At 43.0% G+C, this 22,005-nt stretch overlaps 2 long non-coding RNA genes across 2 annotated transcripts; one reads left to right on the top strand and one right to left on the bottom strand.

The window, feature by feature from the left end:
- The first annotated feature begins 527 nt into the window (after nucleotides 1-527).
- On the top strand, nucleotides 528-5,218 carry LOC128105506 (uncharacterized). The gene is made up of 2 exons (XR_008216358.1): nucleotides 528-2,700; nucleotides 2,748-5,218. It is a non-coding gene; the product is annotated as an uncharacterized LOC128105506 (long non-coding RNA).
- LOC128105505 (uncharacterized) lies at nucleotides 2,375-7,463 on the bottom strand. The gene is made up of 2 exons (XR_008216357.1): nucleotides 2,834-7,463; nucleotides 2,375-2,792 (listed from the first exon to the last, which is right to left on the bottom strand). It is a non-coding gene; the product is annotated as an uncharacterized LOC128105505 (long non-coding RNA).
- Nucleotides 7,464-22,005: the final 14,542 nt, after the last annotated feature.

Genomic DNA, 22,005 nt, shown 5'->3' with positions numbered 1-22,005 from the left:
TGCAACTCCTCATCCCAGAACCCCTTCTGTGGCCATCTACAGAGTTGGTCAGTTTAGGGCAATTTAGGATGTATCTTGTTAGCCATTTGGTTGTTCATTTTGCTGCTAAATATAATTCTTTGGTAAATTTAAATATCGTGCCGGCCACTTGGTTCTGTGATTGTTTAACGGTCTCATTTGCCCCCTAGTTTTATGTAATACCCCAGAGAGAATTTCACCTCATCTTTATCTCAGAATAACATTGAAGATTCTGGGTATAGATTTACATTTTATAAAAGTGACATTCATCTGCTTTGCGTTTTTCCTCTGGGAATGAAGTCAAAGGTTGTGTCCCCCACTCTCCTGTGAGTCCCCCCCGCTCTCCTGTGAGTCCCCCCCGCTCTCCTGTGAGTCCCCCCCGCTCTCCTGTGAGTCCCCCCACTCTCCTGTGAGTCCCCCCACTCTCCTGTGAGTCCCCCCACTCTCCTGTGAGTCCCCCCACTCTCCTGTGAGTCCCCCCACTCTCCTGTGAGTCCCCCCACTCTCCTGTGAGTCCCCCCCACTCTCCTGTGAGTCCCCCCCACTCTCCTGTGAGTCCCCCCACTCACCTGTGAGTCCCCCCACTCACCTGTAAGTCCCCCCCACTCTCCTGTAAGTCCCCCTTACTCTCTTGTAAGTCCCCCCACTCTCCTGTAAGCCCCCCCCCCCCCCAATCTCCTCCTGTATGTACAAAAACAGTGGACTTAAGGGCTTGATGTGTTTTCAAGCCTCGTGAATTCAGGTTTCTAGTCTCCCAGTGCCCTTAATGGATGTTAGGGACGCATAAGTGTGGTTTCCTTTAGAGAGAAATGTTAGCTTTATAGTGTTTCTATATTCCTTTGCACTAAAAAGAGCGATGCATTTGTTCTACGACACTCTAGTGCCAGGTTGCCTACAATAACTCAACTCGTTTCTAAACTCTGGAAGTTGACAAGTAACTGCCAAGGTCATTGTTAGAGGTTATGCAGATGTCTGAAACACTCCGACGATCCCTGGGCCGAGGGTAGCCGAGGCTATTGAAGCTACATGGTACAGTTTCTCACGAAATGAACTCTGTATGGAAATTGTACCTTGTCTAACCAAGCTGTGGTGGCGTCTGAGTTAGTTAAGTGAACTCTCTTGGTTTCATTTTGTGAAGCCCTGTCCTGTTATATGACATGCTGTAGGACTGGCCCCCTGTTCCCCAGGAATCGTGGATCTCATGATATGCCACAGTCATGGATGGACAGAAGTCTAAACAAAGGAAACCTTAGTCCAGAATTCGGCAGATTCCAGTTCTATCGATTATCTGTAGCACCGCTGTCTGTTCTTGTGACTGTGGGAACACCCAGATCCAAGGCTGGGAGGAAGCGTCCAGTTCCCATCTGGATCCACATGCCTGCAGAGGGCATTAGCGTTGAAGTCCAGCTACAGCCCATGCCCTCTGACTTTTCAGACCTCTCCTGAGCAGGAGACTTGGCTGGTCTGGATTGGTCTGTGCCCTGCTACTTGTGAAAGCCAGCCTGTTGTTCTGTGCGTGTGTGCTTGCCTCTTACACACTGAATTCTGCAGTTTTTCACACCATTTGTCTTGAAAAAAAAACCCTTCTCATCAACTCTTTCCCTTTCAGTTCACTGTGAGCTTAGAAGTCAGTGAGTGGTTTTGAAGCCTTGGCAATGAGTGAAGGACCATGGCTGAGAACTTGTGCATGTCTTGTGATCGGAGGAGAATCTCCCACCTCACCCCACAGAGCTATCCTGCAGAGTTTGGGTAGCCTTTTTCCTACAATCTGAAAAAATTGTGCATATATCTGTATACTCGATTAGGTCTTCCTGTGTAGATAGGGTCTAAAAATTGACAGTGGGTCTTAGGGCTCTTCCGTCCTGTGTTGCCTGGGACTCTGAGGACAGTGACGGTGACATGAGTCTGGACAGACAGGAAACTTCCACACAGTGTTTTCTCTGTGGAGAGGATGGAGAGGAATCTACTTGGTTCTGTAAATATCAGAATTTAGCTGGAAGTATTTGCTAGCGGTGAGGTGTGTACCCAAGCAGTGGGGTCTCTTTAGAAGTGGGGGAATATTCTGTTGGCATATACAGAAGTTTAATGTAGAAATTTGATCAGGTGTTTTAAAAAAGAATTCTACCTGCCCCTCACTTTAAGTCTCTCTTAGGAGTTTTATATGTGATTTAAAGAAATGCTTTGTTGCTTTTGTGTTTAGGGTGAGCGAGTTCTCTGTGAGTCACCTTGTCAGTGGTGGCCGAGTGGACATTAGCTGTGTAAATAGCTTCTCATGAGACATTTATATGGATAGTGTGTGGTGACATTTCCTTCCCATTATCAATAGAGACTCTTTATGAACTCCATTTCTCTGAAGTTACCAAAAAAAAAAAAAAGCCCTGGCTTATGGTCCCATGTGACCTTGTATCCGTTAAGCCCAAAATATGAGTGCCTTTAGCAAGTGTTAGCATTTCACAGAGGATAGAAATGACAGAATTTACTGCCGTTAACCACAGTTCATAAAATAGCTTGAAATAGTAAAGGTCCTTGTGAATTCTGTTCCATGTCTCCCCCGCCCCCCTTTGTTAGTGCAATCTCAATTTGCTATTGTGGTAAAACTGCACTCTGAGTAGGAACCTGGTTGCCGTGGCTGGCTGTAGTCCCCTGGGCAGGCTATGTCCTGGTTGCCGTGGCTGGCTGTATGTAGTCCCCTGGGTGGGCTATGTCCTGGTTGCCGTGGCTGGCTGTAGTCCCCTGGGCGGGCTATGTCCTGGTTGCCGAGGCTAGCAGTTCACCTGGGTGGGCTATATCCTGGTTGCCGAGGCTAGCAGTTCACCTGGATGGGCTGTGTTTGATGATGTAGACGACTCAGCTTGAGATGCTGACATTGGAATAGACCTCCTACGCTGATCGTCCCAGCTTGGTTCTTCTGTAGAGAGGAGAGAGTTATGTATCTGAACATGAAGTGCATTGAGGGACTGGCAGGGACTGGCAGGGACAGTGGCTCGGGTCACTCTGTACATCCACAGGGTCACCTAGTGCGGATGGAGGGCCTTTCCAAGCAAGCTTGAGGCCTTTGAAAACGATTTCCTTAGTTCGATTAACTGACAACTTTAAATTTCCTGAGTCTTTACAGCCTTTTGAACGTATGATAAAACTAATTTTGGTGTAGAAATAGTAACGCCCCAACATTTTATCATGAAGAATTTCGGATATTTATCAGAGTGAAAACATTTGGAGCATAGCTAACTCTGTCTTTGTCAACATTTTCCCACTGTATTTCTATGTATCTCCCCGTGAGCTGTATTCCACTGTATTCATCCGTCTGCCCATCAGGACAGACGGCTCAGTATCAATTTCCGACAGTGCCCATACTGTGGGTATCATGCACTGGGATTTAACATTTAAATGTTAGTACCTTAGGAAAGCTGCGTGTGTAGGTCCTAACTTGAGCCGTGAACAGTCATGATTCTCTCCTGTGGACGTCAGTCTTCCTTGTTTCTGTTCTTGGGTCTCCAACAAGTCTGCACCAGGTTTCCTGGTCCTCAAAGATTACTTTCCTGACGGGACTTGTTGTGACCTCTTTGGGTACTGTGACCACTCGCCTTCTATCATGTACATAGCAGAATTAGCACTAAGACGGCAGTCCTGTCCACCGAGGGGTGGGTGAGCCTTGGAGCAGTCTGTATTCAGTCATGCCGAGGAAAACTGCCCTCTGCCTCCATCCTGTGCCCACCTGCTGTGGACAGCTCTGCAGAGCTGGAAGGGGTTTGCTCCAGGTCAGGGAGATGGGATGGGCAGATGAATCAGAGCCCAAACTTGAATGTTCTGGATTTTAATCTTAGGATCCAAAGTAATTGAACACTTCTTTGGGGCTCTTAGAAGGACTGTATTTATTTTTACGAATTAGAATTTTATTTTTTGACATTTCATAATTCTTTTGACATAAAGATGTCCTTATGGCCATTTGTTGTTGTTTTGTTTTGTAAAGTTCCATCTAGCCCAGGCTAGTCTTAATTCTACCTACTATGTAGCCGAGGATGACCTTGAACTCACAATCCTCCTGCCTCCACCTCTTGGTGCTGGGATTACAGGCATGTGCCACCATGCCAGGCTATAATTGTAGTTTTTAAGTCCACAGCAGTTGCTAACATCTCACTGCACATTGAACACCAACTAGTGCAGGGTCTGTCTGATTCTTTGTCTTCAAATGGCTTTCATGATCACTCTGTCAATGTAAGTGCTCAAGTAACCCCTCCCTAGTGAAAATGGTGTTCTTTATCACTGACCACGTGTGCACTCTCTACCTGATGCTTTTTTTCTTTTCTTTTTAGAGAAAATGACTCCATAAGTCAGGATGAGTGATACTGTCGTAGGGCAAAGCCCGTGCTTGGGAACAAACCTCTTGGAAGTGGCTGGTCATTGTTCTGCCCTCTTTTAGTCTCTGAATACCTGCCAAAGGTTCTGTAAGCCAGTGCGTCATTTTGTTAGAGTCTCACGTGGACTCTGCTCACCTGTGGTGCCCCCGTCACTGCAGTGACCTGGAGCGGGTTAGGTGTGTTGTCTTTGAAATGCCTTACTGGGCATGCCAGGCTCTGCTGTTGAGCATCCCAGCTGTCCGCTGAGACGCACACGTCCCCTCGGGGATGAGTGCTCTCGGTCCGGAAGCAAAGCTGATCTTACTTTCAGTATCAAGGGCGCATTTTAATGCAGTGATTGTCTTACATTAGAAATGACGTAGAAAGCCAAGAGACAGTTTGGAACCCTTCATGTGATCACATGGCGAACTGTAAATGTGCTTTTGCTGTTTCAGTAGGAAGAATGCAGCTAAGAAGTGCCAGTCCAAACCAGGAGAGTGGGGCTGTGCCGTGGAATGCTCTCCACTTGTCTTTGGGGGTTGGAAATCTGAGCAAGCCATCGGGCAGTGGGCCAGTCTCTGTTTGGAGATCTCCTCTTCAGGGACTACAGAGCTGACTGACATGTCACGGGATTCAAACCAATCAACTGTGAATTGTGAAATTGAAATTGCTGTTTTAGTTTTATTTTCTTCTGCCTATTAACTATAGAAGTCTGAATGTTATTTAAGCTTCTGCTTATGTTGATGGCTCATCTTGGCTGTATATTCTCATGTATGTACTGATTTCTGATAAAGGCTTGATGATATTGTAACAGGCTTTTTGTGTTCAGTTTAATAAAACAGTTTTTGAGTCTTGTCTCAAAAGTGCTTGGTTATGAGTTAGAGATGAAGGGTACTAAATGGTTAGCACACAGGTGTTCTTCCCACACTGAGGATGAGGTCTGTGAGTTTTCCATTCACGGTGGCGTGTGGTCTACTGCATGCTTTCCTAGGCTTAGAACACTGGATTCTCGGACTTGCTCTGGAATTGGCCTAGCTGTCCACACTGCCTTCCTCCTCCTAACCCCCAGATCTAGCCTGGGACTGGTGTGTACTCTGTTTTGTGGATACCTTTTCATATCTATGTTCCCTTCAAATTCTGAGAAAATGAGCCCAGAAGAGTGCTGACCACTGCTTGAAAGAAAGGTATCGGAGATCAGACACTCATTCATCTTTTGGGTGTTTCACCGATAAAGTGTGGCTACAGATACAATCAGTGTGGAGTGCAGTCATCACGGAGCTACAGTCTTTGGAGTGCTGTGGGTTATATGGAGCATGCTTTTGAATTTAAATGCCCATTTGAAAAGTAGATTATAAGTTTTAAAGTGGCCATTAGGGTTTTTGAAATTAGGATGTGGGGCACATACACTTAGAGTCAGAAAACTGTGTCCACCTGGAGAAATGTTTCTCAATGAAGGGGATAGATCACATTGAACTTGTGACATTCTTGAGGCATCAGCACATTTTATTAAATCATTTCCAAGAGATCGTGAGTGTAAAGACAGCTGTGATGCGGGGCATCAGCAGCACCTCCGTCACAGGAACTTTGTGGTTTCTCACACCCCCAGATCATGATGGGTCCATCTTTCACAGCTGCTTGTGTGTGGAAGAGCAGCAGCGAATGCTCCCAGGCTGTTGCCAACCTGGTGGGAGAGAGTGAAGGCCACACACAGTGTTTATGAAGAGGTTTTCAGACTTTGTTTTTTGAATTGAAGCTCGAGTCACGAAGATTTATTCCTGTTTGTGGAATACTGAAACTGTTGAGGAAGATGAACAGTTTACTTCTGTGTAATGAGAATATCAATAGGACTGTGACAAAGTCTTCCCAATACAAATGTGCCTGACACATACATGTACCTCCAACACACATGGGTTGTGTCCTTGGGAGCCCCTGGAATGCATTTAAGGTGGCATGCCCGTGATACAGTGAGCAAATGTAGACCTGCTTTCGGAAGACAGAGTTGATACCTTGAGCTTGGCGTTTGGGTCTTTAAGTATGTAATTAGACCTTCAGATGTAATTAGGATGGCAGCCTTCCCCCAGATGAGAGCAAGATGGCTTTCATATTAGCTTAATTTTCTAATCTTGGCTCAGCCAGCGGCCCTTTTGCTCCTATTTCTACAACAGTTTGCTAGGTTACAGACTTGGCCCATAGGTATCTATCGCCACCTTGTGGTCTCTTCAAATATTGCAGTTAGCTGTTGTGATGAACTTCAAATCAGGATTTTTGTTAAAAACTTGGACCGGGGTATGAGTTTTACTGGTAAGTGAAGCAAAACTCAGATCTATTTGAAAATAAAGCAAATCCAGGCATAGTGTCTTTAAGAGTTATCCGTGAATATTTTCCTTGATTGAGCTGCTAAAGTGACATTATGGGAGAAATACTGAATGTCTATTTTATATAAAACAAATACAATTCTTTCAGAGTGCCTACTTTATTTAAAACAAAACAACCTCTTGTCTCCACATTTTCCTGCATGTGGACAAGAACTGAGAATAAGGCAATGGTAAGTGCAAGCTGCACAGGGGTAAGGAATTCGAACCTCAAAAAAGACTGTTGGGAGTTAAAAAGACGTCACGGGCAAAGGGCTGAAGGAGTAGACGGCACGGGAAAAACACAAAACTAAGTTCAAGACACAAAGCTTTCCCCAGATGTGATGGGTTTGGGCCAGGAACAGCAGAGTTTCTGTTTAGTGAGCTGCAGCTCAGGAGACAGTTTGGTTAAGTATCCTGGACGTGTGGAAAAGGCTCAGGCTGACACCTGGTGCCTGCTCTGCCTCAAGGCCAGTCCTGGAGTCCGTGTGAGGTAGGTCCAGATTCCTTCCTTTGGACTGTGGGTGATTTAGAGGAGTATCTTCAAAATGATTATTATTTTTTTTTTTGACAAGCTAAATCTTGAACTCACTCTAAATTCTGTTTCTGCATCCCTTGACCAGAGCAGTCACGGTCTCTAGTTTCCTGAGTGGTTTCTGGGGATGGTCTGTTCAGTGCTGATGAGGCAGCCGGTCCCCACTGTTCACTTCCTTTTGGTGACCACCAGTATGCAAACAGCCAGCAATGTGGCTTGACCTGTTTCCTTCCTTCCCTCCCCCCTCCCCCCTCCCTTCCTCCCCCCTCCCCCCTCCCTCCCTCCCTCCCTCCCTCCCTCCCTTTCTTCCTTCCATGTGTAGTCTTAAATTTTAGTTTAGGGAACCCCCCTCCTGATGGACACATAAAATTATTGTGATTTTTAAAGTTAAATCTTAAAGGTGTAACACATGCATAACAAAATGGATCACTGTAATCACTTCTGGTGCACAGTGTGGTGGCGTTAAATTCATTGGCTTTGTTGTGTGACCATGATCACAGTTCTACTCCAGAGCATTTTTTTATCTTCCCAATCCAAAACTGTTCTCATACACAAGCTCCTGTGGTGATATTTTGTTTGTGTTCTGACAAATAAAGCTTGCCTGAAGATCAGAGGGTGGAGCTAGCCATTAGTTAACCATAGAGATCTGGAGGTCTGTATGACGGGAGACAGGAAGTGATATGACTGGGTGGAGACAGGAGCTCGGCCCCTTTTCAGTAGGAGGATTTGGAGAGGTAAGAGGTGGCTGGCTGCTCCTTCACTTCTCTGGTCTTTCAGCATTTACCCTGACATCTGACTCTGGGTTTTTATTATTAAGACCAATCAGCACTCGGGAGGCAGACCAATTAGATTTCCTGCTAAAGCTTCCATTGCCTGTTCCTCCAGGTTCTGGCTGCCACCGTTCTGTTTTCTATCCCTATGAATTTGACTGATTGAGGAATCTTACATAAGTGGGATCCTGTAGCTCCCTCTCCTACATCTGTCTTATTTAAATAAACATAATGTCCACAAAGTTCTTCAGCACTGAACTATGTGTCAAAATTGCCTTCATTTAAAAAGACGGACTGCTATCCTGTTGCATGTAGAGGCTACGTGTAGCTTACCTATCCATCCATCAATGGACATTTGGGTTCCTTCTACTTTTTGGCTATTATAAAGGACAACTCTAAGAATTTGAGTATATGAGGGTATATATAAATTAAGAATTAAAACTTATTCAGTGCATACAAGTTGGATAATCGAGTGAATCTGCATGCACACACCACAGAGCTCTGCGATTTCCTCAGACTTTGCTTTATTTCGTTCTATTTTTAAAGACAACATTGCAGATTTGGAGGAGGCTCACTGTACACCTCCCCTCCCAGTTAAACCTACAGTCTTGACTTTGGTGTTTTGGTGTGTACTTTTAATACCTATAGACTGGTGATGTATAGTCTGTTGAGCATTGTTATTTACCGTATTTCAATGTGATTCATTGTTTGGACATATCGGAGTTCTTCCTATGCCAGCAGGCATGCAGAGGCCAGTCAGTATTTTTTTCATAGCAGATAATACTGTAATGCATCTAGGATAAGTTTTTATTTTTAAGTTTTCCTCTTTTGAGACAGGATCTCATGTAGTCCAGGCTGTGTGTGTGTGTGTGTGTGTGTGTATGTGTGTGTGTGTGTGTTCATATATATATATGACCCTGAACTCATGATCCTCTTGCCTCTACTTCCTGAGTGCTGGGATCACAGGGATGTCCACATGTCTGCTGTTGGGGATGAGACAGAGGCCTTGGCTTGTTAGTCAAGTGCTCCACAACTGAGCCACAGATATGTTGTTGCTTGTTTCTTTTTTTTCCACTCTTCTGCTCTTTTGGGGGCCCACCACCCAACTCCCAAATAAAATCCACATGGAGACATTATTTCTTGTGAATGCCCGGCCTTAGCTTGGCTTGTTTCTTGCCAGCTTTTCTTAAATTATCCCATCTACCTTTTGCCTCTGGGCTTTTTCCTTTTCTTCTGTATATTTTACTTTCACTCTTACTGTGTAGCTGGCTGTGTGGCTGTGTGGTTGGGTGGTTGGGTGGCTGGGTGGCTGGGTGGCTAGCCCCTAGCATCATCCTCTCCTTGTTTTCTTGCTCTTTCTCCTTTTCTTGTTCCTGATCTCCCTTCTTTCCCTCCCAGATTTCTCCTATTTCTTCTCTCTGCCTGCCAGCCCCGCCTATCCTTTCTCCTGCCTTGCTATTGGCCGTTCAGCTCTTTATTAGACCGTCAGGTGTTTTAGACAGGCATAGTAACACAGCTTCACAGAGTTAAATACATGCAACATAAAAGAATGCAACACATCATTAAACAAACGTTCCACAGCATAAACAAATGTAGCATACCTTAAAATAATATTCTACAACACAGATGAGAATCTCTCTTATTCATCCAGGCCTAAGCTGCCACCAAGGGCCATGTCTGGGTCTGTGGTCCTGCTGCACCTGGGGTCTGTGTTGATGGCTGTGGCCCGGGTCACTTCAGGGAGCCATAGGAACCATGTGTGATGGAATCAGACACTGCTGAGCTGATCCTGCCCCTTGCTGGACACTGCAGCAAGAGAGCTGGCCCCAACCTCCATGGGAGAGCTAGCACCCGCCTGAACTTGGGAGAAATGTCCCCCCCCCAACACACCACAGGTGAGGGAGAACTGACCCTGATGGCATGGGTGTAGGGGACTGGGAGGTGAGCAGAATTAGGGTTCATGATGTGAAATTCTCAAAGATTCAATAAAGAAATTATGTTAAGTAATAAAAAAACCATCCCTTATTTTTCCTTTTTGTTTTGTTTCATTTTTTGAGACAGCCCTGGATGTCCTGGAACTCACTCTATAGACCAAGCTGGCCTCAAATTCACAGAGATCTGCCTGCCCCCAGAGTGGCCCTTATTCTTTCTTTAAAGACCTGTCTTATTTCTGTGTGTCAGTCACATTTGTGGATCCCCTCGGAGGCCAGAAGAGGGCATCAGATCCCCTGGAGAACTGCAGCTATCTGGAAGAGCAGCAAGTACTTTTTAACTGCTGCTGCTCCTTCTCTAACCTCCTTCCTAGATCCTTGTGTGAGGAATCTAGAAACTTATTCCACCACCCTGGAACTTATGCGGTGGCTGCAGGTCTTAATGTAGGCTTGTGGAGTTGGAACCTGTCTTTATCGAAGAACTCAGGTGATTTGTGGGCATATTAAAGTTCTCACACTTAGTAGCAATTGGAATGAATGACCTGGAGACTTGAAGCAAAGCAGAAAAGCTTTCCTTAGGAAGTTTCAACTAAACCACTCCACTGTGTCCCTGGGTGTCTAGGGATTGTTGTAAGCACCTTAGGTGATTCTAATGTGGCTCCAGGTTTAGGGCAACTGACATGCTGATGGTGCGTGTGTCACTGGCTTTAATGTAATCTCCCCAAATCATGGCTTCGCCTATAGGGAGCTGAAGCAAACGAGTAGTGGAATTTCTAATTCAGTAAATCAGTAGAACACTGGAGGAAATATTTTGTCCCATTTTAAGGACAATTAGCTCCTAGTTGACAGTTTGGTTTACTCACTGACACTTGTGAGACACTCAATGTGTCAAGTGAGCTGAGAAGAGCTGTGCTAAGGGTGCCTTCTCACACAGTGTTTGCTGGAGAACTTCCCACGTAAGGGGACTTGGCAATCCTGAATGAAATCCATTTCAACAGAAGATCAGAGTGTACACGTTAGGAACTCACCAAGGGAAGGTGAGGTTCCCTACAATGTCAACGCTGTGTCTGCACCTGTTCACTGGGGAAACGGAAACCCACCACCTGGATGTGGGGCCGAGTGACTGGACTCAAGGAAGAGGATGGAAGCCAGTGTGTTCGTGACTTGCAGGGATCTGCCCAATGGCATGTTATTATTGTGGTCAGAACTGCACTTTTCAATGTGGGCTTGGGCTGTACAGTTACTCCATGTCTTTGAGAATAGAGCAGAACACATTCACAGCAGCTGCATCCTTTATTTCAAAGTATGTTTGTGTTCTGTGCAGAGCTTTTTCAGACTGAGGGATTTCCCACTGCCCAAATAAACACACACACACACTTTCACTTTCAAATATTCACGATGCTTTCCACAGACTCCCATTTTCACCATCTCATTTTGTCCTTCTCAGAAGCAACTGGTATTGCTAGTATAGTCTGTGGTACCTCTGCAGCTTCTCCTGTAAACTTCTAGAATGTTTTTACATGCTACTGTGAAAGAGTTTCTGAGGCCTTTTCGTATCTATCATGGTGCCTCTTATGTGACTATTTTCTTACCAGTCTCCACCCACATGTTACACTAGCAGTGCACATGAGTGAGGGCAACCTGTGACTGTCATCATTTTATCAGTTGTTACCATTGTATGACACTGGTGAACAGGCCTGTGAGGCCTTATGCTTCAGTGAAATTCTTTTGCAAATACAACTTAAAAACAATAATCAGTATTTTCAGTTTTATTTTATTTTTATAAGTGTTCTTTTCAGGCATTTGAATTAATCTGGCTCTTGGACTGGTTTCTTAGAAATTTCTCTGCCTTTACTTACTTTTTTACAGAGTCTTACTATGTGGCCCTGGCTGCCTGGAAATTGCCATGTTGACCAGGCTGGCCTCGAGCTCACAGAGCTCTGTCTTGCTTCCTGAGTGCTGGGATTAAAGGCATTATTACTACTGTGTCCAGCCAAAGGCTAGCCTCAAACTTCTGATGCTCCTGCCGCCACCTCTTGAGCATCCCCCACCTGCCTGTGCCACCACGACTGACCAGGTGCTTGTGCAGTCTGATGTGGACCAAGGGAGGCCTGGGTCCCCTTAGCAGGCCAGCTAATGGCTGGGACACTGCGGATGAGCAATGCTGTGCTGCTGCCACGAGCGCCTCAGGCCTGGGTCTTGCTGCATGGGTCTCCCGACTCATCCACAGAAGACTGGAGTTCCCATTTCTCACTGTGTTATTCTGCAGAGGCCCTCTCTGTTGCTTCTCATCTAGCCCTGCCTGAAATCTGCCTTGTCGGACTCTTGATTTTTCCAGTGAGGATCTTGTAATTGTCCTTAGCACCTGTCATGTTGGGGATCATGAAGAATTTTGACAAGGTGGTCTGTGGCCAAAAGGAAGAATTCAAAAAGCTGAGTGTGTAGCTCAGGGGTAGATTGTTCATCTAGGATACATGAGGCCCTGGGCCAATCCCCAGCACTACAGATAAAACCAGAATAAGAGCATAAATACAGCATAATTAAAGTCTATTCATGTGATTTCATATGCAATGGTGTTTTTTCTGCATGTATGTCTCTGCACCATCTCCATACAGTGCCTCTGGAGCCTAGAAGAGGTCATGAGATCCCTGGAACTGGAGTTACAAGTGCCTGTGAGCTGCCCTGTGGATGCCGGGAATTGAACCTTGGTCCTCTGGAAGAACAACCAATGCTCTTAACCATGGAGCCATTGATATAGATAAAAAGGTAGACTACTGAATCTACCTTTTAGAAAGCAACTAGTAGTTTTAAATATTTTACATTGGATTGGATTTTTGTATATTATATACAAATTATGTATATTGATACCAATTTGAGATCAATATATTGTATATATATTTCTAATCTTGTTCAAGATATTGTACTTATATAGTTCATTTAACAATGTAATTCAATTTGCTAATCCTTGAAAGTTATTATTACCAACTAATTAGGATATAAAGAAATGAAAGTTAGTAGTTAGACATTACGATTGAACTTGTAGTCATACTAGGTATGTTTTCAAGGTCAAGCAGAGATATATTTTAGATAGACAGGACATCTTCAAACCCTTCAGAGATCTACAGAATATGGCATTTAAAATGTTTTAATAATATAGAATTTTTTTTCTTTTTTTATGACTATGAGACATGTCTGCTCCTGGCAGCACCGATCTACTTCAGAGAAGATGATGGGCTTTGAAGAACCTCCACATGGAGTTAACTTTCACTGTGGCAGAAGTTAGCCACTGGGCAAGAAAGTGCCCTTGCAATGACTTATGCTGTCCAAAAGGGACAGACAGGACACAAAACAAAGGACTGCTGATCCTTGCCAAGACAAGTGTGGTTGCAGCTTTGGCAACAGGCGTCCTCTGAGGCCAGGACAGTATGGCCCCATCACTGAAGTGGCTTTGCAATCTGGAAAAGGTACAGTGACCCTTCCTTGGAAAACAGCTGAACAGGCAGTGGACTGATAACTTCTGTTGTGCAGTGTAACAGTTGCTGGAACAGTTATTCTTAAAGGATTAACTAGGCTGATAGAGTCTAACCTTTCAATGGCAGCCTGGCATTTAATAAAGGAGATGAAGCCACCCACAAGTCAAGAAAAATGGGAAGCCAAATTCCAAATTTCCAGCAATTTCCAGAATTTAAAATCCTGAATCATGACATGACACTGGTGGAATTCACATTTATCTGGTACATGAACTACTCGCACCAAATGTGGGATTGAGCTGTAGGCCTTGTGGATATCCTGCTTCATAAATGAGTCTGTCAGATATGCTAAGCCTTTAGGCCAAAGATGATGCCCCAGTGTTGCAGAGAAACCTCAGGTGACTGTCCAGGCAGCTGGCTGTTTCTGTCATAACTCACACTTTTTGGAAGTCGCTTGTTTGCACTTCCTGTTTTACTAGGTAATATTATTTCCTTCTCAGATGTCTGAGGGAGTTGAAGATTAGATAGTTGTAATTATAGTTTTCCTTGTTAAGAAATTCAGAAAAGAAACTTACTAAGAGGTGTTAAGTGTATAAGTTTGAAAGACATCATAAGATAGTTTTCTGTTGGTAATACAAGATAGGATAGAAAGTGAATTAGATACATTTTGGATTCACAAAAATAGGATAGATAATGGAATATTTTCTCTGAATTTGTCAAATACAAATGGACTAGACATTGTTGATATATTCATTGCTTGTATATTGTACTTATTGTATATAGTTTTTCTTATATTGGTTGTAACATTTAAAAAAATTTTTATTAGACAAAAAAAGGGGAAATGTGGTGATACTTTATTTGTGCTGAAATGTGGTGATATTTTATTTGTGCTTTAATAAATAAAGCTTGCTTGGAGATCAGAGGAAAAGGTCAGCTATTATAAGTAAACAAAGAAGTCAGGCAACAGTAGCACACACTTAATCCTGTCACTTGGCAGGCAGGAATCTGTCTGGATCTCTGTGAGCTCAAGGCCACACTCGAAAAAAGCCAGGTGTGGTGGCACATGCCTTAAATTCCAACACTAGTTAACCATGGAGATCTGGAGGTCTGTACAGACAGATAGGAAGTGACAGAGCTGAGCAGGAAGAGGAAGTGATGGAGCTGGACAGAGAGAGCAAATCAGATGGCAGAACAGCAAGGCATATAGGCATGGGTTGACAGGAAGTATCTCGCATTTGGAAGCTGCTGAGTTGATGAGGTAAGGTTAGCTGTGACTTTCCCTATTTCCCTGATCTCTCAGATTTTCACCCCTATATCTGGCTCTGTGTTTTTTTATTTAACAAGACTATTTAGAAATTCATCTACAAGTCATTTCCTAAGCCCTTAAAATGATTAAGTTTTAAAATAGTAGTTTTCAAAATACTAGAGTAATAATGAAGATGTATTTCACCCAAAAGAAACAGAATAGAATAATATTCTTAGACTGAATGTGAACTATCTAGATGTTCACCAACAGATGGACAGATAAAAAAAAAATATCCATGCAGCCTTAAAGAAATTATGACATTTGCAAGAAAACACTGGAAATAATTGTGTTAAGAAAAATAAGCCAGGGTATTACAGAGCACTCAGGTTCAATTGCTGGCAATCACATGGCAGCTCACAACCAGCTGTAACTCCAGTTCCAGGGGATCTGATGCCCTCTGGTGATATCTACCACCCCCCAACATTATCATCAAATTATGACTCCACCATTGATGAAGGCAGAGCCCTCAGCTTCCAACATTTCCTAAGAAGCTTTAACTGTCAACTTGACATAGCTAGGGTCATCTGAGAAGGGAATCTCAATGGAGAAACTGTCTAGATCAGATTGGCCTGTGGGCAGGTCTGTGGGGATTGTCCTGATTGTTAATTGATGTGGGAGGGCCAAGCCCACTGTGGGTGGCACTGTCTCTAGGTAACAGGCAAGAGCTCTGGGCTATCTGTATAAGAAAGTTAGCTAAGTTAGCCTGAAACAGGGCAGCAAGCAGCACTCTTCCATGTTTCTGCTTCAAGCTCTTGCTTGAATTCCTGCCCTACTTTCTTCAGGAAGTGCAAACCAAATAACTCTTTCCTCCCCCAGGTTGCCTTTGGTCAAGTATATTTATGACAGCAACAGAAAGGAAGATAGAACTTGACTTCTGGACTCACGTTCAGAGCTCGTAAGTGTACGCGAGCCTTTTCAAACATGGGTCTCTCTGTTACTTGTGTAGGAAGAGAGACTTAAACATGCTGGTTCACACTCCAGCCTAGATGGTCTGGATGAATCAGAACACAGGTGGGGGCGTGGCCAGAAGACCTCACGACCATATGAGCTTTCTAGAAGATTAGGCTGCACTGCTGCTTCTCCGGCTTTCTTTCACAAAGTCTGTTTCCTACATGCGAATGAATTTGTATGATTGGTATAGCCATCTATATTTCTTTCTGACTGACTTTTAAATGCTTCAATTTATCTGTTCCTTATCTGCTCAGCTTATTTTGGGGAAAAAAACCCACATGGACACGTGGTCAGGTGCCATATTTGATGGGGTGATCAAGTGATCAGGTGATGCCATCTTAAATAAGGGCAACCAGAGAGCTAGCCACCATCTTGGCTAAGGTCAAAATAGGCAGGTCATATGACCTCACTGCCATCTTTACTAAGGGCAGCATGGGTGGGGCACCTAGTGCTCAAGCCATCAGTATAAAGGGAGGTTACAGAATCGCCTCCTGCCGCACATTGTTTCACCATTGTTTTATGGAAAAGTCCTCCAGCCCTGGCCTGGTGTTTCCCAGCTGCCTCTCTCAGGCTCCAGCCATCTGGGCATGGTGGAAGTCCAGTTGAGGCCTGCCATTTGTTCCTCTGTAGCTGCTTGTGTGGGCAGGGCCCAGAGATGGATGTGCTCCCCTCCAGGGCATCAGTGAAACCACATGCAGGCAGTATCATTATATTACGATTTTAAATTTCAGATTATAATAATACAATTTTGATACACTTTGGGTCACAAGCTCAGGATTTTAAATTTTCCTTGGCTACCTATTACCTGCTTTTCCATGATTTGGATTTCAGTACTGATGGATAATACTAACTTATCTAAAACTTTTAGTTTTTCCTCACTTGTCTATTCCTAAGGATGGCATTTTTTTCTCTCTTCTGGTCTTGGGACTCCTGCTCTTCCCAATTATTAAGACCATGGGCCAAAAGGCTCCAAATAAATTCATAAATTTTAACCCCCATCTCTAGTCTATATTTCAGCAGCCTGGCAGAAACCTTGAAGCAGCAGTTGTGGACCATAACCTGCAGCACTTACCCTGCTACGGATGTCAGCAGAGATTCTTGTCTATGTGATGTGGACCAGACCAGCCAAATGTAATTGTTCCCTGCTGTGGTTATATATTGTGTACCCTAATAAACTTATCTGGGGATCAGAGGACAGAGCCAGCCTAGATTAGACATAGAGGCCAGACAGTGGTGGCACACACCCTTAATCCTATCATTTGGGAGACAGAGTTCAAGGCCACACTGGGAACAGAGTCAGGCAGTGGTGGCACACACCCTTAATCCCAGCACTTGAGATCTCATGCCTTTGTTTGGGAAGCACCCACGCCTTTAATCCTAGGAAGTGACGTGGCTGGGTGGAGAACAGTATACAAGGTGTGAGGAGACAGGAACTAAGCAGCAGTTCAACTGAGACCCTCAGGGGTGAGGACTCAGAGGCTTTCAGTCTGAGGAAACAGAATCAGCTGAGGAGTTGGTGAAGTGAGGTTGGCTGTGGCTTGTTCTGCTTCTCTGATCTTTCAGCTTTTACACCAATATCTGGCTCTGTTTTTTTTTTTTTTTTTATTAATAAGACCATTTAGCAGTTTGTATTATACCCTGCCTCTACAGCCAGTTCAGATGGCCACATGCCTGGGTTCCCTCCTTACCTTTAACTAGACAGAGTCCTTCTGACCACCCTGCACCCTGAAGCAGCTATGGAGAATACGTTGTCCTCTGCTCCCTGTTCCCACGACAGGCTGGAAGGCTAGGTTAGGTGTGGGGCGTTTACCCAACCACCCCCACAGTTCCCCAGAGTTTTCTTGAGTGCGAGCAGCAGGAAATATTAGATAGAAGGATTTATTGCGGAGAATATCGCGGAGATAAACAGATAGAAAATAAAGGATAGCCTCAAGAGGGCCTGGAACCTATTCTAACGGGCCCTGACTGTCTCTGCCCCAGGGTTTTTATAGAGACAGCAAGGGGTGGAGCAAAAGACCTCCTCCCCCACAGCCAAGTGCAGACCATCTCAGACACCTGCACTCAGGCCCGTGGTCTAATCATCCTCTATGCGGACCTGCTGGGTAAAGCCACGAGGAACCCGAGAATGGGCTCCCATAGGTCCCCCTTTCTTAATATATAAAAAAGTAACTATTAATGGCTTACAGCAATCTCCATAGCTGTTACACCTCCCAATATGGGAGTAGAGGATGATAAAGATGGCATTTCTCTTTTGAATTAGGTCCAAGGTGACTACAGCAGTCTTAGCTGCCTCAAGCCCTTTCTAAACCAAAAACTCTTAAGGTGACTACAAACTTAAAGTATCCATTAGCTTCATCATTATCATTAACAGGTTAACATAAATATTGCTATACATAGTCACAATTCTCCCAATCTTACAACACAAAGCAAACTCTTAACAGAACCATTTGAATTAGCATATATGGTGCTATATATAGTTAACAATTTTCTCCATCTTTAACTCAATCATTTGAATTTTCTTGCTAACAGAACATAGGAAAAACTTCAATGTATTCACATCAAACTTAAATATTCCTTAACTCCACAAAACCAGGGTGCATTAATATCAATAGGTTTCTGCAAACAATTCAATCTCATAACTCCTCCTTTTCTTTATAATTTTTTAAACAAAATCTCAAACCTAGTTAGAGGAACCCAAACTTATACAATTCCTACAAACCCATATTGAAAAGCAATATTTTCAATCTAACCATGAACACTTGGAAAACTTTTAGCAAAACATCCAAAAGCAGTTTCTTAATAAAACTCTTCACACACTTTAAAAGTAGTCTCTTAGTATACCCCATTTGCATTTCTTTTTTTTTTGGTTTTTCGAGACAGGGTTTCTCTGTGTAGCTTTGCGCCTTTCCTGGAACTCGCTTTGGAGACCAGGCTGGCCTCAAACTCACAGAGATCCGCCTGGCTCTGCCTCCCGAGTGCTGGGATTAAAGGCGTGCGCCACCACCGCCCGGCTCCCATTTGCATTTCTTACTAACAAAAACATGACATTAATCCACTCAAACAACTTTTGAAATTAGACTAAGGAATATTTACTCTCCCCCTTTTCTTTATAATTTAAGCAAAATCTTAAGTCTAGTTAGAAAACCCAAACTTTTCCATTTAAACAGTTCCATTTGTAACACAAAACCAGTTCTGTAAGTAATTCCATTTTTACATAAACAGTTCCACAAAACAATTCATGAATCACCAATTAATAAAGCATATATGCATACACAAAACTGCATCTTGATTCTAGGTAGAAATAATAAATTTCTTCATTTAAACAGTTCCTTTTTTAACCCAATTCCAGCAAACAGTTCCTAGGTCATTACTATAAGTAAACTCAAAATTGTCCCATATCAATGAAATCTCTATTGTTCATTTCATTTCTTAAGTCTTAAAATTCAAACGATAAATTCTGGTACTAGCCTTCCAAATATGAGAAATCCATAACCAAAATCTTTTTGTAGTTTTATCTCATTTTAAGTTCAAAAAGTTCAAACAAATAAATTCTGGTATTAGGCTTTCACTTCAAAATATGAAGAGACGTTTTTCAACCAAAACTTTTTGCAGTTAACAATTTTAGTTCAAACAAGCGTCTCTGCAACTTTTGTTCTCACAGACCGACCTTTTTAGGTACAGCAGTATTCTAAACCGCACCATTTTTGATGTTAGCTCAGGTTTTTCTGTGTTGCGTCGATTTTCCACAGATCTCAGCTGCGGGTGCCTTGTGCTGGTTCTGGCATCCGCCATTCTTAGCTTCTTAACGGCTTCTGGAACTTTTGAAAACCGCTCAGACTGCCTGCTTTGCAGTCTGCTAGGACACTAACGTCTAGATCTCAGGTTTTTTTCATCATATATATTAAGCATAGACTCACACTTAACATTTACACTTTTTAAACTCACATATAACATTTAGACTCACATTCAACATTTATACTTTTTTCCAAAATCACATAACATCTACTTATTTATACTCCTTAAGGAAACTCTAGAACTACTTTAGCAAATATATTTCTTATTACTTATATACTTATATTCATCCCATCTTATTTCTTATTTAAACTTACATTTACAACTAGCATCTTTACTTCTTACAAGCTTATTACTACATGTCTTAAGACTACCTTAAATACTTCTTGCAAGCTTATATTCTTAAAGGAACTCTATAGATCTATTTTACAAACTTATTTAGGGCTACCATTAGCATATATTTAACTTAGCAAACACCTAAAGGTTTCTTAACACAGATCTAACAAGAGAATTTTTACAAACTCACATGTCTTATTTTCATCTTTTTCTATTTCTTACTCTTAATTATTATCACTATCTCTATTAGAAAGCTTTTCTTAACTAGACAGGAAGTACGTACATCATTGCTAAAGTTTAGAGTTTATAGTCAGCTTTGTTATAAAGCACTGGGATTTAGTGAGTGTTGTCGTTATAGAGTTGTGATAGTTGTTGCTAGGGGACTGCAACCTTCCCAGGATGATGCCACACTCCAAAGTTGCCAGTTCTCTCAGCCGTTCCGGACTGGCAGAGATGCACTGTCAGCAGTAGATGGTTTTTAACTAGAGGCTGTTCCTTCACCCAAATTCATAGTAGTTTCCCTAAGTGCTTCAATTCAGACAAACATTTCTATTATAGCAGTACTTTTGGTTTGTTCTACCGAAAAACTTCACTTCACACTGAGGGTGAAATTACCGTATTTAGCTGCTGTAAAGCTCTTCGCCAAATACTGCACAGCTATTAGGTGATATAAAGTATTTTTCTAAAGGAGCTAGTAAAGCCACAAGTGGCACAGCTCCGAACTGTATTTAATATTTTCACTTCATTAGCTTTAACTCCTGATGTTATTAGCAGCTGTAATATTTAGCATTGATTTCTTATAAGGAACTTTCAGGTAAAGCAACTCTTTTGTAAGAGATAGATTTTCTGAAGTTTGTTCATGTCTATAAAGCAGTCATTTCTTTTTGAATGCCTGTTTCCTTGTATCCTTATTAGATTTGCAAAGGAATTACTCATTGCAGGCAGTTTGTTCAAAAGGCAAAGAACTTTAATTTCAACATAAGTTTCTTCATATCTAAGACAACATTCAGTGTATAAACTGCTTTCCCTTGTTTTAAGGATTTTAAAGTGGCTTGTTTGCTCTTATAGGTAGCTTTCTGTCATCTAGCTACCGTAAAATCTTTGCACAGCTAAGGGCAAATAAGGCATTTTACCAATGGAGCCCCAAACCGTGAAGCGCCTAGTTCTGTATCCTTTCAATTTTTCATTGGAATTGATACTTAAACTCTTAGACGATTTTCCTCATTCTTTTAAAAGCTGTATTTTAAAGTTTACCATGAACGTATTTTCGAGCTGACAAGTGTTTCAGAGCAATGTCGCCATCTTTAGCGGAAAAACTACCTTTCCCAGAATGCATTTCCCTTATATCAGTCCATAATAGTATCAGTCCCTTATATCAGTTCTTTATATCATTTCCCTTATATCAGTCATTTCCCATAGTTCTTTTTGGGTCTGAGAGTCAACTGGTTCTCTTTTACCAGACTTGCTTACAAATTCTTGCCCGGGAGGTTTGAACAAAGTTTTTTGCTTTTGCAACGAGAGATTTGGACAAGCATTTTACATTTTCAGCTTTGGGACATTGGGAGGTTTCTGGTCTCTCAGCTGGCTTCAACAGGTGTCTCTCCTTCATTTGACACTGGCCCCCAAATCAGAACCGCACCTGCCTCGTTAGTGCGCATTGAGGCTGGCATTTCTGATAGCAACTTTCCTCGGGGCTTGTGCTTGTCTTAGCCAGTCAGTGAAAAACAAGATCATGTACAACAGCTTTTCCATAGCTCTTTCAGAGATTTTCTCCCACTGACTTTATTCTCATTTTGCTTGTTCCTTCCCCCCCAGATGCAGAACTTCAGGTATCTGTCTGCAGCTCTGTACCTCTGCTAGCTGCCTTTGGAGGTAGGGGCTTTTTTTCTCCCTCCGAATCCGCCTCAAATTCTAGCAGCTTTTCACAGGTCACATATTTTCTGGGGAGGAATATGTCCCTTCTGTTTCTTTGGAGTCTTTTTCCCAGACAGTTCCCAGTTTGGTCTCAGTTTATCCCCTCTACCCCAGAAACAGTTTCTGACACTACAGTGGTGGCTTTCCCTGCTACTGAAGGTAGGGGCTTTTGTCTGTTTCTGTTTTCGGGTCTGTGTGGTTTACGTATAGACTGAAAATCTAACAAGGGAGGTTTTTGCCATCTCTAAACTCCCATTAGGACAGGTGTTTTTTCCCTCAGGCCTTCACCTGGCC

This window comes from Peromyscus californicus, unplaced genomic scaffold, assembly GCF_007827085.1.
Source record: "Peromyscus californicus insignis strain IS unplaced genomic scaffold, ASM782708v3 Scaffold_9__1_contigs__length_137607984, whole genome shotgun sequence".
NCBI classification, from domain to species: domain Eukaryota; kingdom Metazoa; phylum Chordata; class Mammalia; order Rodentia; family Cricetidae; genus Peromyscus; species Peromyscus californicus.
The sequence above is the reverse complement of the archived record's forward strand: the minus strand, read 5'-3'. Positions and strand labels throughout refer to the sequence as shown.